The following is a 13,703-nucleotide window of genomic DNA, read 5'->3' on the forward strand; positions in this document are numbered from 1 at the left end:
GAGGAGGAGCGAAAGGGTAAAGCATTAACGCGAAAGCTCGAAAAAAAAAAAAAAAAAAAGCTCTCGACGTTACCGCGGAAAGGGGGGGTTTAAGCGTGTACACGCAGCAACGAGGGAGAATTTCAGGCGCGCGCATCAAGATTAAAAGAAAAGACACCGGAAAAAAAAAAAGAAGCCGGGGAATGGACAAAGTAAGAGAGAGAGGGAGAGAGGAAAAATAGAGGCAGGACACTGAAAAAAGAGGGCGTCTCGCGATAATGGACCGCGATATGTCGACGCTCTCGCGAAGAGGGACGGGCAACGGCACCGCAGAAATATTTATAAAACGACTTTTCCTTCTCTGCCAGAGACACTCGACTGATGCTTTTTCTCCCTCCTAAAAAAAAAAAAAAAAAAAAAAAAAAAAGTAGCGCATCGCAAAGGCACAAAGGCCATATCACCGTGTACTGCAAAACTGATACTCGATCGTTCTCTCTTTCTTAGGAGATGCTTCCGAGTGGCACTTTATTGCGATATCGCGTCCTATTTTTTTTTCTTTTTTTTTTTTCGTATAAATACCCGCCCGTACTCTTGGCTTTTCGCTTGGGAAAAAAGTCAGTCGCGCGACACACGCAGAGAGAGAGAGAGACCCGTGAATTGAAACCTGAAGAGCCGGCGCACAGTCAGCCAGGCGTTTCAAGAGCTCTAATTATTTTGCTCCGGCGAGCGGCCCACACGACGACCGAGCGTTTTGAGTTTCAACAAAAATGTCGTATATCCCCCCCCCTCCCTCTTCGCATCGTGGAGAGAACCGAGAGGGAAAAAACGGAGGTATATATACGGATAACGAGCGAAGAGGGAGTTCGACGAGGTAAATATTAATTTTGAGCACCGCATAAAACGCCGCATCTGCAGAGGGAGAGAGAGCTTTTCCCGGAGAGCGGGTAAATCGGACGCGGGGGTTGTATTCGGCGATCGAATAAACGCAGGGTATCGCACGTAACGAGCCTTTGCGACCGTGTGTTTGCCGTTCGACTGACGCGAGCGTTATATATGTCATTATTTACCCAAAAAAAAAAAGAGAGAGAGTTTGGAGGTGCGTTTGCGTTGCCCTTTTATTTGATGGAAAAATAAAAGGCCGAGCAACAACTGCATGGCTAATGAAACCATTTTCCGATTGAGCGCCCTTTTTTCCCTCGACAATCAAGGGAGCTTTCCTTTTTTTTGTTCCCCCCTTCTCATTTTATGGTGCAATTACGACGTGCGGTACTCGAAAGGAAAAAAAAAAGTGTGTTTTTCTTTTTCTCTCTTCGAGTGGAGGAGGAGGAGGAGGGCGCGAGAAAATCCTGGCGGTGGAAAACGAGCCAAGGAGGTGAAATTATAAAATCAAGTGTTGGGGGGGGGGGGGGCACAAGAGGCAGGAACGAGGTAACGAAAGGGAAAGACGAATACGTGTGTGTGTGTACACTTGGACGCGCGGTGGCACGGAATACACGTACATAGACGAAAAGTGGAGCGAGTAGAAAGAGGGACACAACACGTATCAGAGAAGAGTGGAAAAAGCGGAGAAGAGGACCACGAGAGGATGCTCATGGAGAGTTGGAGAATAAAACGAGAATGAAACGAGGGGAAGAAAAAAAAAAAAAAAAAAAAAAAACGCTAGGGAGCAAAGAGCGAAAGTAGAAAGAGGTTGAACGAGAGACAATGAGACGTGCCGGACAATGGGGCGCGGGGGCGTCGTATAGTCGTCGACGTCGTCGAGGCGGCACTTGCGGCTCCCCCTCTATCTCCCTCTCTCTTCTATATATATATATATATATATATATATATATATATATATATGTATATATTTATATACACACATAGACGAAAGGGCAAAAGAGAAGGAGGGAGTACACACGCGAAAAGCTCGGGAGTGCAACACCGGAAGTTTCGGCAAGACGACGACGCGCGACGACGCTGGGATTTCTGGGAGTGCGAGGCGAAGGGGGACTTTACCTCTCATCCCCATCCACCCGCAGAGCCCACTTTTATCCCCCTTCTCTTACCGTGTATAGGTGCGCGCGAGCTCTACAGCTTCTCACTCGCGGGGGTTAAGTGGTTAGAGAAAGAGAGCCCGACCAGACTAGGTGTACAGAGTCCAAAGTCGGCGACGGGGGATAAAAGTCTCCCGGTATATACATACCAGTTCTCGTGGCACACACTACCTATACTCTCCGATGATCTTGGTGTATAGCAGAGAGAGAGAGAGAGAGATGAGTATAACCAAAGTGGGGTGGGAGGTCCGGTCACGTGGGAGAAGCCGCAAGCTCGTCACTTTACTGTTGCGCGTGACTAGCCCCCCCCCTCTATCGCGCCCCTTTTCAGCTCTTGCACCTACCCCTCCGTGTTTGCATTCGACGATGAGCTTTTTGAATTTTTCAACAGCCCGCGGTGCAGCCGAGGCCCTTTTGTTATACATACGTACACGCGCGCGAGCTTTTTTATTGATTCAAATCGCGCTCTCTCTCTCTCTCTCTCGAGATGAGATCTTTGTTGGCTCTTTCCGATACCGACTCTACTTTTTTTTTTTTTTTTTTTTTTTTTTTTGCTCATCTTTTAAATCATCGGTGTCGAATCGTTTTGCTCGGGTCAAAGGTATTCCTGATCGCATGTATATAGATTGTTGGGGAGGAAAAAAACCCCCACTTTTCTCTCAACCCATTGCCACTGTGAGATATAATACAGAAAGAAATTACGGGTCTCGGGGAGAGAGAGAGAATGTATATACATACGAGATAAATCGGCGCTTATCAATCAGGGGGAGAGCGTATATATTATGTATACATCCACGCCCGATCCCTAACGAACTAATTACAGCGAGCGCTCGGCAAATATCAAACAAAAGCTGACGGTCGGAAAACATGTCACGGTGCGCCATCGGCAGGGAGGGACGGGGTGTATGGATATATATAGATATATATATAGATATAGATAGATACATGTATATCAGTGGCTCGCTTCCGAGAGAGAGACGCACGCGCCGCTCCATCCGAACAGAAGAGCACAGAGGCGCAAAAAGCCATGAGAGAGGGTCCTGCGCGCTGCAGCCTCCCCTGGCGAGCGCTGCGTACATGGCTCTCAGTAGCCGTGCTGCCGCGGCACCGACAGCATCCGCGACCACGTGTCCTACGTATACGCTCCCTCGCGTGAACTCTGTCGCGGTTTTTTTTTTTGTTTTTTAATTACCGATACGTGGTGCGGACACGTGCAAATTGCAATTTCGACTTATAGCTTGGAGGTGTGTTTCGTTGAATACGTGCGTGACTGTACAATTAAGTGCGGCCCAAGACGGATCGTGCCGAGGCGAGAGGGAACACCAGGAGTAACATCAGTCGGGGGGGTTCGGAGGAAAGGAGAGATATATTAGGTGAGAGCCCGAAAATCTGTCGCACAGATGTTCCCCCCCACTCCACGCTTTTCCGTGTTTCATCTCAGCGGGAGCTGATGCAGCTCGATATTATTACCCGAATTCCCCCCCCCCCAACAATGGTACACCACGTCATTTTTTCTCCCCCCCCCCCTCCACCCGCCGGTGAAACCCACATACCGCGATACATCACTCTACTCCCCCTTTCACTCGCTCTCGTCACTTTTTTTTTTTTTTTTTTTTTTTTTTTCCATTCGTGCTCTCTCGGTGTAGTTTCGCGCTCTCCCCTTTTCTTCTTTATTTATTGCACGCTTGTAGGTACTTTTTTGCGAGAGCACGTACCCCGTACAATATATATTCCCGTGTGTTGTTTTTATAACAGCTTTTGTTCGAGGAGTTTCAAAAGTGCCCCCCCCCCACCCCCCCCTTCTGCCGCAGCTTATATGTGTGCGCGGCGTATCGCTGTCAAAAGGAATGCGCGATAAGGGCCTGTCAAACTTTCCCCAAGAATGTAGTCAAACTCGATCAGACAGCCGAGCCGAGCTTTTAAAGCTCCTCGGCATTCAAACTTACTTTTACCCCCCACCGAAGATTCAATCACGCGCTCTGCCGAGTTATTTTTCACGCAAAAACCTTTTGCATGCGTACTTCAAGTGCCGCCTCGTATCGCGAATTTTCACGAGGGGTAAAACACACATTTTCATGCAAAGTGTGTAATTATTATTGACCCGCGTCACGACCATAACACGCGTGGGTGCAAAGGGCCTCTCGTGACCGCGCGATAGGCTCGTGCGTGTGACAGTAGGCCGTACAGCCGAAAATTTAGCTATATACGGGCGATATCTGCATACTGTCCGGGCGCCGCGGCTCGTTAAATAATTAATTAATGCGTTTTTTGTGGAAAAAAAAAAAAAAAGGTCATAACGATATCTCCGTCGCTACGGCTCTCGTTATTTGTCGACCCGTGAAATCACCGTTGGGGCGCAAAATGTGACGCTAACGCGTTATGTATACTGTTTGCTTAACTGACTTTTTTTTTTGTTTACCGAGAGGGGAAAAAAAAAAAAAAAACTCGTTGAAACGACGAAATTTATCGATTCACCTTATACCCACGCGGTGAGAGATGACGAAGAAAAAAAAAAAAAAAAAAAAAAAGAAATAATTAAAACAGCGTGTCGCAAGCTGGGTCACCCATACTCGTCGACTGCGCGGAAAAAAAGGGGGGGAGGGGTCGTTGTCGAAAACGCACGCAAGTCCCCGCCACTTACCGCGATCTTGTTTTTCAGCTCACGCGGGCGAAAAATGAAAAGTATATGAACGACGCTGGCTTGAAAATACACAGGAACGTGCATATAATATATACATGTGTAATATACATATACATACGCAAATTAGGGAGACTAGACGTGGGCCGTGGATGCATTAATTACGAATTTTCAAGTGACGTAACAGCGCGCTTGTGTGTACGTAATTATCATTACACCCTGTGCACAGTCGAGCGAAACGACGATGCATATCCACACTTGACACACAATTCCGTTTTTTTATTTTTTCCCCTCTCTGCTTCACCAAGTAAATTATTAAAATCCTCTCTACGTGGCACCGCTCATGTAATATTCTAATCGTCACCAGAGCATCATAGACCGCTACGTTATTATATGCGCACTCGTAACGATTCAACTCCCATGTGGGACAGAGAGCGAAAAGAAGAGAGCATCCATTTTCGGTTTTAAAACGGTTAACCGACTCAATTTTTCCCAGCTGCAGTACACACACAAGAGAGAATTGATCACGAGAGTCGGGGAGAGTAGTATCATATCCCAATACCGTCGGGGCGGGCATTAAAAGCTCGGCGGAAAATGGCAAATTTATCAGGGTATCCCACGGTATATATCTCCCGAGTCGGTCCGAGAGGGACCAGAGCAAACACGGAGTGAGATCCTTCGCTGTATATATACGGTGTAATCTGCTGCGGAATGATTGATGCCCCGATAATAACAACGGCAGCTATCGAACGTATATATATTTACTGTACATCTATTTGTAGTAGTAGTATATGTACGAACCAAAAAGAGAGAAGAGTAGTGCGAGTGGAGTATATTATGCATACGTGTGTAACTAAGGCAATCGGATGTAGGCCTAAAATCGTGATCCCTCGGCGTACTAATACACGCTTAATCCCTCGAGTCTGAGGCCGACGGGGGGACAAACCAAGCAGGGGCTTACGTGTATGTACACACAAACAAACGCGCGTACAGCCCAATTTGCTGATAGTAATAATCGCGTATACAGGGTGGTGGATCGGTGTTTGCGCGCGACGTATATTACGCGGAGGGAGTAGGGGGGGGGGAACTGAAGCGTCAAACCGCGGACGCGACCGCCCCGTATGATCCTGCGGCTACGGGGGTGTATATGTATATACGCGTGTCTATCTACTCTCTGCTCCCTCGACAGCTCCGACACGGGGCACACGCAGCGTAAACCCCAATTACCATCAAAGAACGAGTGGATGAAAGAAGAAGAAGAAGAAGGACGTGGAAGGGGGTGGGGCATGATGAATGAATGAAAAATTAAGTAGCTACGGGCTTTCGCGTCCGACACTTGGCTACCGACACCCGAGCTCGAGCTTAGCCCCCTCGGAGTTGCTGCGCTAAATCCCAGCGGAGGCTTCTGTACAAGAGCAAAAAAAAGGGGGGAAAAAAAAAAGAAAACTCGGCGTTGATCCCATCCATCTTGGGGCTTTGCTAGGTAAACGAGCGCGACGAAGGCCTACATACAGGGCGCGCAACCAGGTAGTTATCTCTTCTCTCCCTCACACCACCAGAGTTTGCGCCTCGAACGAGGCTGCGGGGGGAGGGGGGTGTTCGGGTGTAATGGGTGTACGGCGCTGTACAGAGGGCGACGAGAGCGACAGTCGAGCTTTCTTGTCTCCCCGTGTATACGTGTGTGCAGGTGGGGTACACCGGGCGCGAGACGAGGACGAGCCTAGTTAGGCAAATTGACTCGATCGATCCGAGTAGGGTGAGATTAAAGATTTAAGATTAAATTTATTTAAGGCTAAGGACTCAGGGTCCTTAATAGCCTAAGCATTATACAAGGCTCAAAATATGAGCAATCTACTTGTGCTTGCAAGCACCAAACATACATATATAACTAAGTACAGGCAGCTTAGTGTTATTATAGCTTCTTCGAAACAAAAAATAAAATATAATAGAAAAATGTATAAGTTAATTAAACTAAAGGTTAATAATTATACTAGCTTAAGAGAAAAATAAAGTCAAAGTAATAACTGCAAGTAAAAGGTGTCGATTCATAGCACTTATGATCACTGAGTCACTTAAAAATAAAGATAAAGTCAGTTTGAGAGGCGAGGATCCAGTCGCTTGAAGTGTGCAAAAAGCTCTCCATGAAACGAGCTGGAAGCATATTTAGCTCGAATATTAGGAGGGACTTCATTCCACAGCCTAGCCGCTCCCACAGTAAAACTGCTTCTAAACAATTCAGTACGAGCCCAGGGGACAACCAGATCAAAAGAACTAGTCCTCGTAACCAATGTGGTGCGATCAGGCTTGTAGTGAAAAATCTCACCAAGGTAAGAGGGAGCACCAGTTTGTAGAATGGAGGCTAGAAGGCAAATTACCATGTAGTTAATCCTACCCTCGAGACTTAGAATGGAGTATTTCTTGTAGACTGGAGTTATGTGTTTCCATTTTCGTGTACCCTCGATAAAGCGCAGAGCAGCATTCTTGCATCGCTCAAGCTTTAGTTTCATTTCAGCAGAAAGTCCCAAGAAGAGGGTGGAGCAATAGTCAAGATGTGGAAAGACTAAAGCTTTGACCAGCAATAGCCTAGTGTCTTTAGGCAGGCAGTCACCACATCGTCTAAGTCGTGATAAAGCTCCATAATACCTTCCAGAGACTAAGGCACAATGGGCCCTCAAGGAGAGCTCAGCATCAAGCGTAACACCCAGCAGTGTGATCTCAGCAGAGAATTCAATGGGGGTCCGATCCATCAGGAGCACAGGTGGGATTTTTAAATCATGTAGGGCACGTAGTAGTCCCCGAGATCCGAACCAGACTGCTTTAGTCTTACTATTATTGATGATTAAGCCAATTCTGATTGCCCAGGCCAGAATAGCGTGAAGAGCCCTGTTGATTCTCTCCACGATCATGCGAATATCTCCAACTTCGCCCGATGCGTAAATACAAAAATCGTCAGCATATTGATGTGTGCTTACATTCATGCACACATCAGGCAAGTCGCTGACAAATAAAGCAAAGAGCAAAGGCCCAAGTATGCTGCCTTGTGGCACACCACACGCACGAAACAAAGCCTCAGACGTCCTTCCATCATGAAATCTAACAATCTGAGTTCTATCCGTCAGATAAGAAGATATCCAGTTGCAAAATATATCTGAAAAGCCGGTGGCACGAAGCTTCTCGATTAAGAGCTGCACATTAACTAGGTCAAAAGCACGGGAGAAGTCAATGGAGACCAGGAGTGTGACTTGTCTATAGTCCATAGACAGTCGTATATCATCGACAATTTTTGTCCTATACACGACTATATCATCCGAGAGGTTGGTGCATATGTAGTCAATCATCGATTGTGAACCTTCAACTCGATGAGTGAAGTCAAACGGTACTCACTCTAGACCCAAAGTCTGTAATGACTGACGGAGAATGCGCTGGTTGGTGGAATCAATAGCCTAGTCTACATGAAGATCACCCATTAAGATGAGGCCATCATAACCTGAGTTGCAGTTCATAATAGCCTCCTCTACCTCGCTCCAATAGCCAGCTTTACGGGGACTGTAAACGACACAGCACACCGCATACGCATGGAGTCAAAGCCAACCTCAACCAGAAGGTATTCGGGGTGAACACTCTGCGAAGTACATTGCTGAGAAACGCTGACTACCCGACATTTGGCAGACTCGAGAACGTAAACAGCCACACCACCTCCACCTCGTCCAATGCGATCGTTTCTCAGCAGCGTGTACCCATTTATATGCACCTGTCGGTTAGGGATATGAGGCTTCAACAAAGACTCACTGATCCCAAAAATATGAAGATGGTGATCAAGTATAATGTCACGAATGTCCACAAAATGCGCCACAAGTGACTGAGAATTAGTATGGCCAAACACAAAATTACGCTTGGTAACACCATTAAGATTAGTCGCCATAGCTGATATTTCGGGACTTACGCTCAATCCTCAATTGAAGTATGGAGCACTTGGACACATCAAAGGCTGAGTGAGTAACATTATCACGCTTTCCTGTGAGACAACTTATGCACTTGGGTTGCGATCTCGATTTACATGTCTTACTTTTGTGAGCCTCAGCGAAGAATCCACATGCTGTATCATTGCCACAATTCTGAGCGATATGGCCGAAGCCCTGACACTTATAACATTGCCTAAGACTGACATGGTCAGAAAAGCGGTACTGCAGCCAGCTCAGATAGATACGTGAGCGCCTAAACAAGTGGACACGCGCAGCAGGTGTAACTTGAACAATACAAGACCTATATTTCTTCTTCCCTGCCGGGTACATGTAGAGTAAGGAGACGTCAGATGAACAGTCGGGTAAATTCTGTTTGGTGATACCGTCAACTATTTCGTCCTTTGAAAAGATAACCGGTATATCGTGTACTATAATACGTGGCAATAGCTTATCTTCTTTCGTCACTTCAAGTCTAATGTATTTAAGAGCAGAGCAGGTAGCTAAGGCTGCAAATCCCTCTCTTTCGATGACAACATTCTTCTTAGCTAACATGTTCACACGATCTACACGAATTTTTAGGTTCGACGCTTTCACTTTACCTATCATACTCCGTGTATCTTGAGCAGAGTTGAATTTGTCAAATTCGTTAGTGCTAGGGCCAATTACTATACGTTCAGATTTATTGATCGGTATTGCTTTACCTCCACTAAGTAGCAATTTACGGCCACTCTGGCGGTCAGAGGAAGATGGCCCACCACGACATCCACTAGCCAGAACACTGGCATAAGATGGAAAAGCAGGCGCTCCATCACCTGCAGCTTTACCCGTTAACTGTATTAAATTATCAGCTGCCCGTGATACAGAGTGTCAAATCTCACAAAGTTCGGCTTTACATGTGTGAGAGGAGCGATCCTCAGCAAATTGCACAGTATAAGCAACAGAAATCTTGTTGATAGCATCACAGAACTCGTTAGCTGCATCGAAAATATCCTGTATTCTCGTGGTTACTTTTTCATTCTTATAGGCGGCCAAAAGAATCTTCCGACATTCGCTCGTCCTGACAAGAAGCTTAGCAGGCCGTCAAGGGTAGGGGCATGGTTAGCCTCACTGAGAATAGTGGACAAATTTCTTCTAGAAGCAAACCATATGGCAAAAGATTTGCGCCAGTTAGGAGATAGACAATTGTCATTACCCCAACCCAAAACATGATCCAGATCATCGTTCACGACCGCAACAATACGGCGAATCTGGCCAACTGGGCCGGAGAATTTTAGGACGAAGTCGTCAGCGTAGAGATGGCACGAGCAAGATGTAAGAGCTGAGGGCAAATCATTAATATATAAAGAAAATAATAGCGGTCCACATAGAGTACCCTGAGGAACACCCGCACAACGATCAAGCCAACCAGAGGTCAAACCGCCCCGCATCTTAACCGCCTGTGAACGCCCAGAAAGAAAAGACTTGATTTAGCCGCAAGCAGAATCAGAAAAACCAAGAGAAAGGAGCTTTATTACTAGCCCATCAATATTGAGCTCATCGAAAGCGCGCCAACCATCGACAAGATTGATCAGTGCAGTATGAATACTGTGGTGCTCACGGAAACCCGACTGCTGGGGGCACAGCAGTCTGTTAGACTCCACGAAAGTTGACATCTGCCTGAGTGCCACCGCCGGCGTGAGGGAGAGAGAGATACTTGAGGCGCTAGACGTATACCCCCTGCAGATTCTCGGACACAACGGCATGCAAATTGCTCACGACAAATCGACGTTGTTCCTCCCCAACCCCCCCTCCTGTGTACATGTATATAAATATACGTGTGGAGGAATCGCTGGCAACTCCTCGATGCTCTTTTCCCCCTTTCGTGTGTTAGTTATATTCTCACGCACTTCTTCTCATTCTCCAACAGCTATGCTCTGTTTGGCTCATCTTCATTTGCCTTTTGAGCTTGCACAAGTAGGTACAATACATACAACTAAGTATATACCCCCACTCAAACGGGATGTTGATTTTTGAATTCGTATACGAACATACATCCGCGATGAACTCAAGCATACCGGCACCCACTTATATACATATACACATATATGCGTACACATACTACAGTCTTGAATAAGTTACCGCCCCGCGGCTGTACCTGATATATATATACGCAATGTAGCGTGCCAGCAGCATCAGAGCGGATAGCGTCTGCTGATTCTCCTCCGCCACCACTGTGGCATGCCATGTACACGCATGTATGTGTGTGTGTATATATATGTACCTACTTGAATTTCCATCAATGTAAATGCGTCGTCAATTCAGCGAATTGAATAGTCCCGTGCGCGCATACACAGACACACACCCACGGCCAATGGTACGACTAACGGTGCAGTTTCACGCTCCGAGCCAAAGCCATACATAGCAGGTGAATCTGTATATATGTATGTATGTATTCCTGTTCGCCGAGCTTTAATTTTACTTGCAATTACCTAATAGCCGTGCAGCTTATACCCTCGACGTACTTTATACAATAGGGGTTGCAGAGAGAGAGGGCCTTTTGTGAGAGTGGGGCCATTACAACTATAAACGCAAACAACTTACAATCCACCACTCCACGTCCTTTGCTCCTCCACCTTCTACTCTTCGTCGTCGTCGTCGTCGTCGCTGCAGCGAGCCCTTTTCCGCTGCGCAAGCATCACACGCTTCCCAACTCTATGTAATATTATATTTCATGACTGTGTATGGGTGTGTTATTATTTGTCTTTACCCCCGGGTTTTTGCTGATGTTGTATACGCTGTTCCAATTTAATCAATTCAAACAAAAAGGACTATAATTTCCAGCCCCCACTCCTTTTTCCATCCTTCATTTTATACGCGTACTCTCAGAAATTTTAAACAATGATAGTTTCACTGTTTACGCGTGGGGAACATGATTTTCACCGGAGAAATAGTGAAAAATCAGGGTTGCTTATTCGCACCACTCAGTATAGATATATAAATTGTAATCCTCAGATATTTGTCGGTAATCCAATTAACGATCTTGATACCGATATAAAGAATTTTACAATCCGTACACACTGTTTCGAGTGGTTTACCAACAATCAATAAGATAAACCAACTAATTTAATTGGTGTAACGTTAATTTGGTAAATGTAGGGAATATTTTCACCGTTTCGCAGTAAATATTAACTAGTTGAAATGCGTTATACAACATTGAAACAGTGAAATCTCATCATGTTGTGTACATTCACTATTTTACACTGTACATTATGCACTATTCTGAAAATGGTGTACACTTTTATACACTATGTCAAATTTAGAGAGTACGAAAGTTTGCACCGCGCAATTGCGCGAACACTTGAGACGCGGAATGTCCACGAAACTCGCTTTTTTACACGCTACGGGGTGCATTATAAAACAGTTAATTGACGCACACAGAGTGCATGCCAAACAGACGTACAACTACGACGCACACTTTGAAATATCAATTTGGCTTTTGTAATTCGAGAAATATCTCGCGCGCGCGGGTGTATATTAAATATTCCGGGGAGCCCGCAATTTTCGCCACTCAATTAAACCGGGGGTTGGGGGGGGGGAGGCTGATTACTGAGAATCAATTGATTGCCCAATAACGCACGGGGACGAAACTGTGTTGCCCGTTGGCCTGCCAAGCTTATATTATCATGAACTCTTCTCTATTGTCCGTCCTATGTACACACAACATATACGAACCAACCGTGCGTAGAGAACAGTGAGCCATCATCATAATGGTAAATGGTGTGTGTGTACAGAAGGGGATGAAGCTCTCTTCAAATATTTTAGCTGAAAACAATACGAGCGAGATGACAGGTTGAGGGAGTGGGGGGGGGGGGAGAAAAAGTATGCTGGTTATACTCCCGCAAACGGATTCTACAGTGTACAGGTATAAAACGAGGAGTGCTTGAATAATGCATGATTTAGCGTCCCGTGTGTCCGACCGTACCCGGGATTGATCTACTTACCGCGCAATTTTTGCGTCCCCCGGCCCCCATACCGCCGCAGTTTGCGGTAGGGAAAAAAGTACGGGCGCTCTTCGATTGACTATTCATGCAAATATCCCTTCTCCCCCCCCCTCCCAACGCTCCGAGGAGCCGTGTTTAGCGGCCCTCGTAATTTCCACCTCTTCGGTTCACCGCCATACATCTCCCGAGGTAAAAATTCAGATGGTAGGTATTCCCGGCGCGGGCAAACAATAAATACAATTAAAACCCGGGCTCTTTTTTTTCTTTGACCTACGTATATATACACCATTATCGGGGGGGGGGGGGGCTATGGGGAGTCCGCATAAAATTCACGTCACAGATTATTGGCCCCGGCCGATGAATTTTGCAGCACCCGGTATACATATATACGTGCGGGCACAGCGAGGCGAGGGAGGAAAGTTTCTCGCGCGCGGAGCTTTGGGGAGAGGCCGCGGGCGTACATACATACATACATAATATTTGTCGGCGAGTGGAGGGGGGGGAGTGGGGGTCCACCTTCCTATTCATACACGCTCGCGGCCATTCCCGGGGTTTTCTCTGTCTTGGACGCGGTGGGTTGTGTATATATGTATGTATTCATGGGCCGGCGAGCAAAATAAATTTTCGACCCCCCCCCCCGGACCCTCACACTCGAGCTGGCTAACGCAGTGTAGGAACGGAACAGCTATACGGAAGGAAGGAAGGAAAAGACGACGGACGACGCTGCTTGCGGTAGGGTGGGGGGTGGGGGGCGTTATTAGGAAAATCCTGAGATTTCCCCAAGCGGAGAAAGGAGACAGGAGAGAAAGAGTTATGAATGAGCGTTTAAATAAAACGGAAAATAGCGAGGGCGATAATCGCGAGGGCGGCCACCTCTTGCACCGTGTGTATGGAGTTCCCGTGTGGTGTAGGGAGGGGGAGAGACTGGCTCCCCGAGGCTTTCCATCCACTCTATTTCTCTCTTTCGATTTTCATTTGTTTTGCCGGTTCCGTGCGGAGCCTTCTATTTTTCACTCCCCCCAACCCCCAGGTACGGTCAGGAAGGGGAGGAGGGAAAAAGAGGCAAACGCCGGGAAATACGAGGTTTTTGCTGCCGGCTACTACCGGG

The sequence above is a fragment of the Copidosoma floridanum genome, unplaced genomic scaffold (assembly GCF_036245765.1).
Source record: "Copidosoma floridanum isolate Cflo_tuat_1 unplaced genomic scaffold, Cflo_Japanese_pri ptg000025l, whole genome shotgun sequence".
In the NCBI taxonomy this organism is placed as follows: Eukaryota; Metazoa; Arthropoda; class Insecta; order Hymenoptera; family Encyrtidae; genus Copidosoma; species Copidosoma floridanum.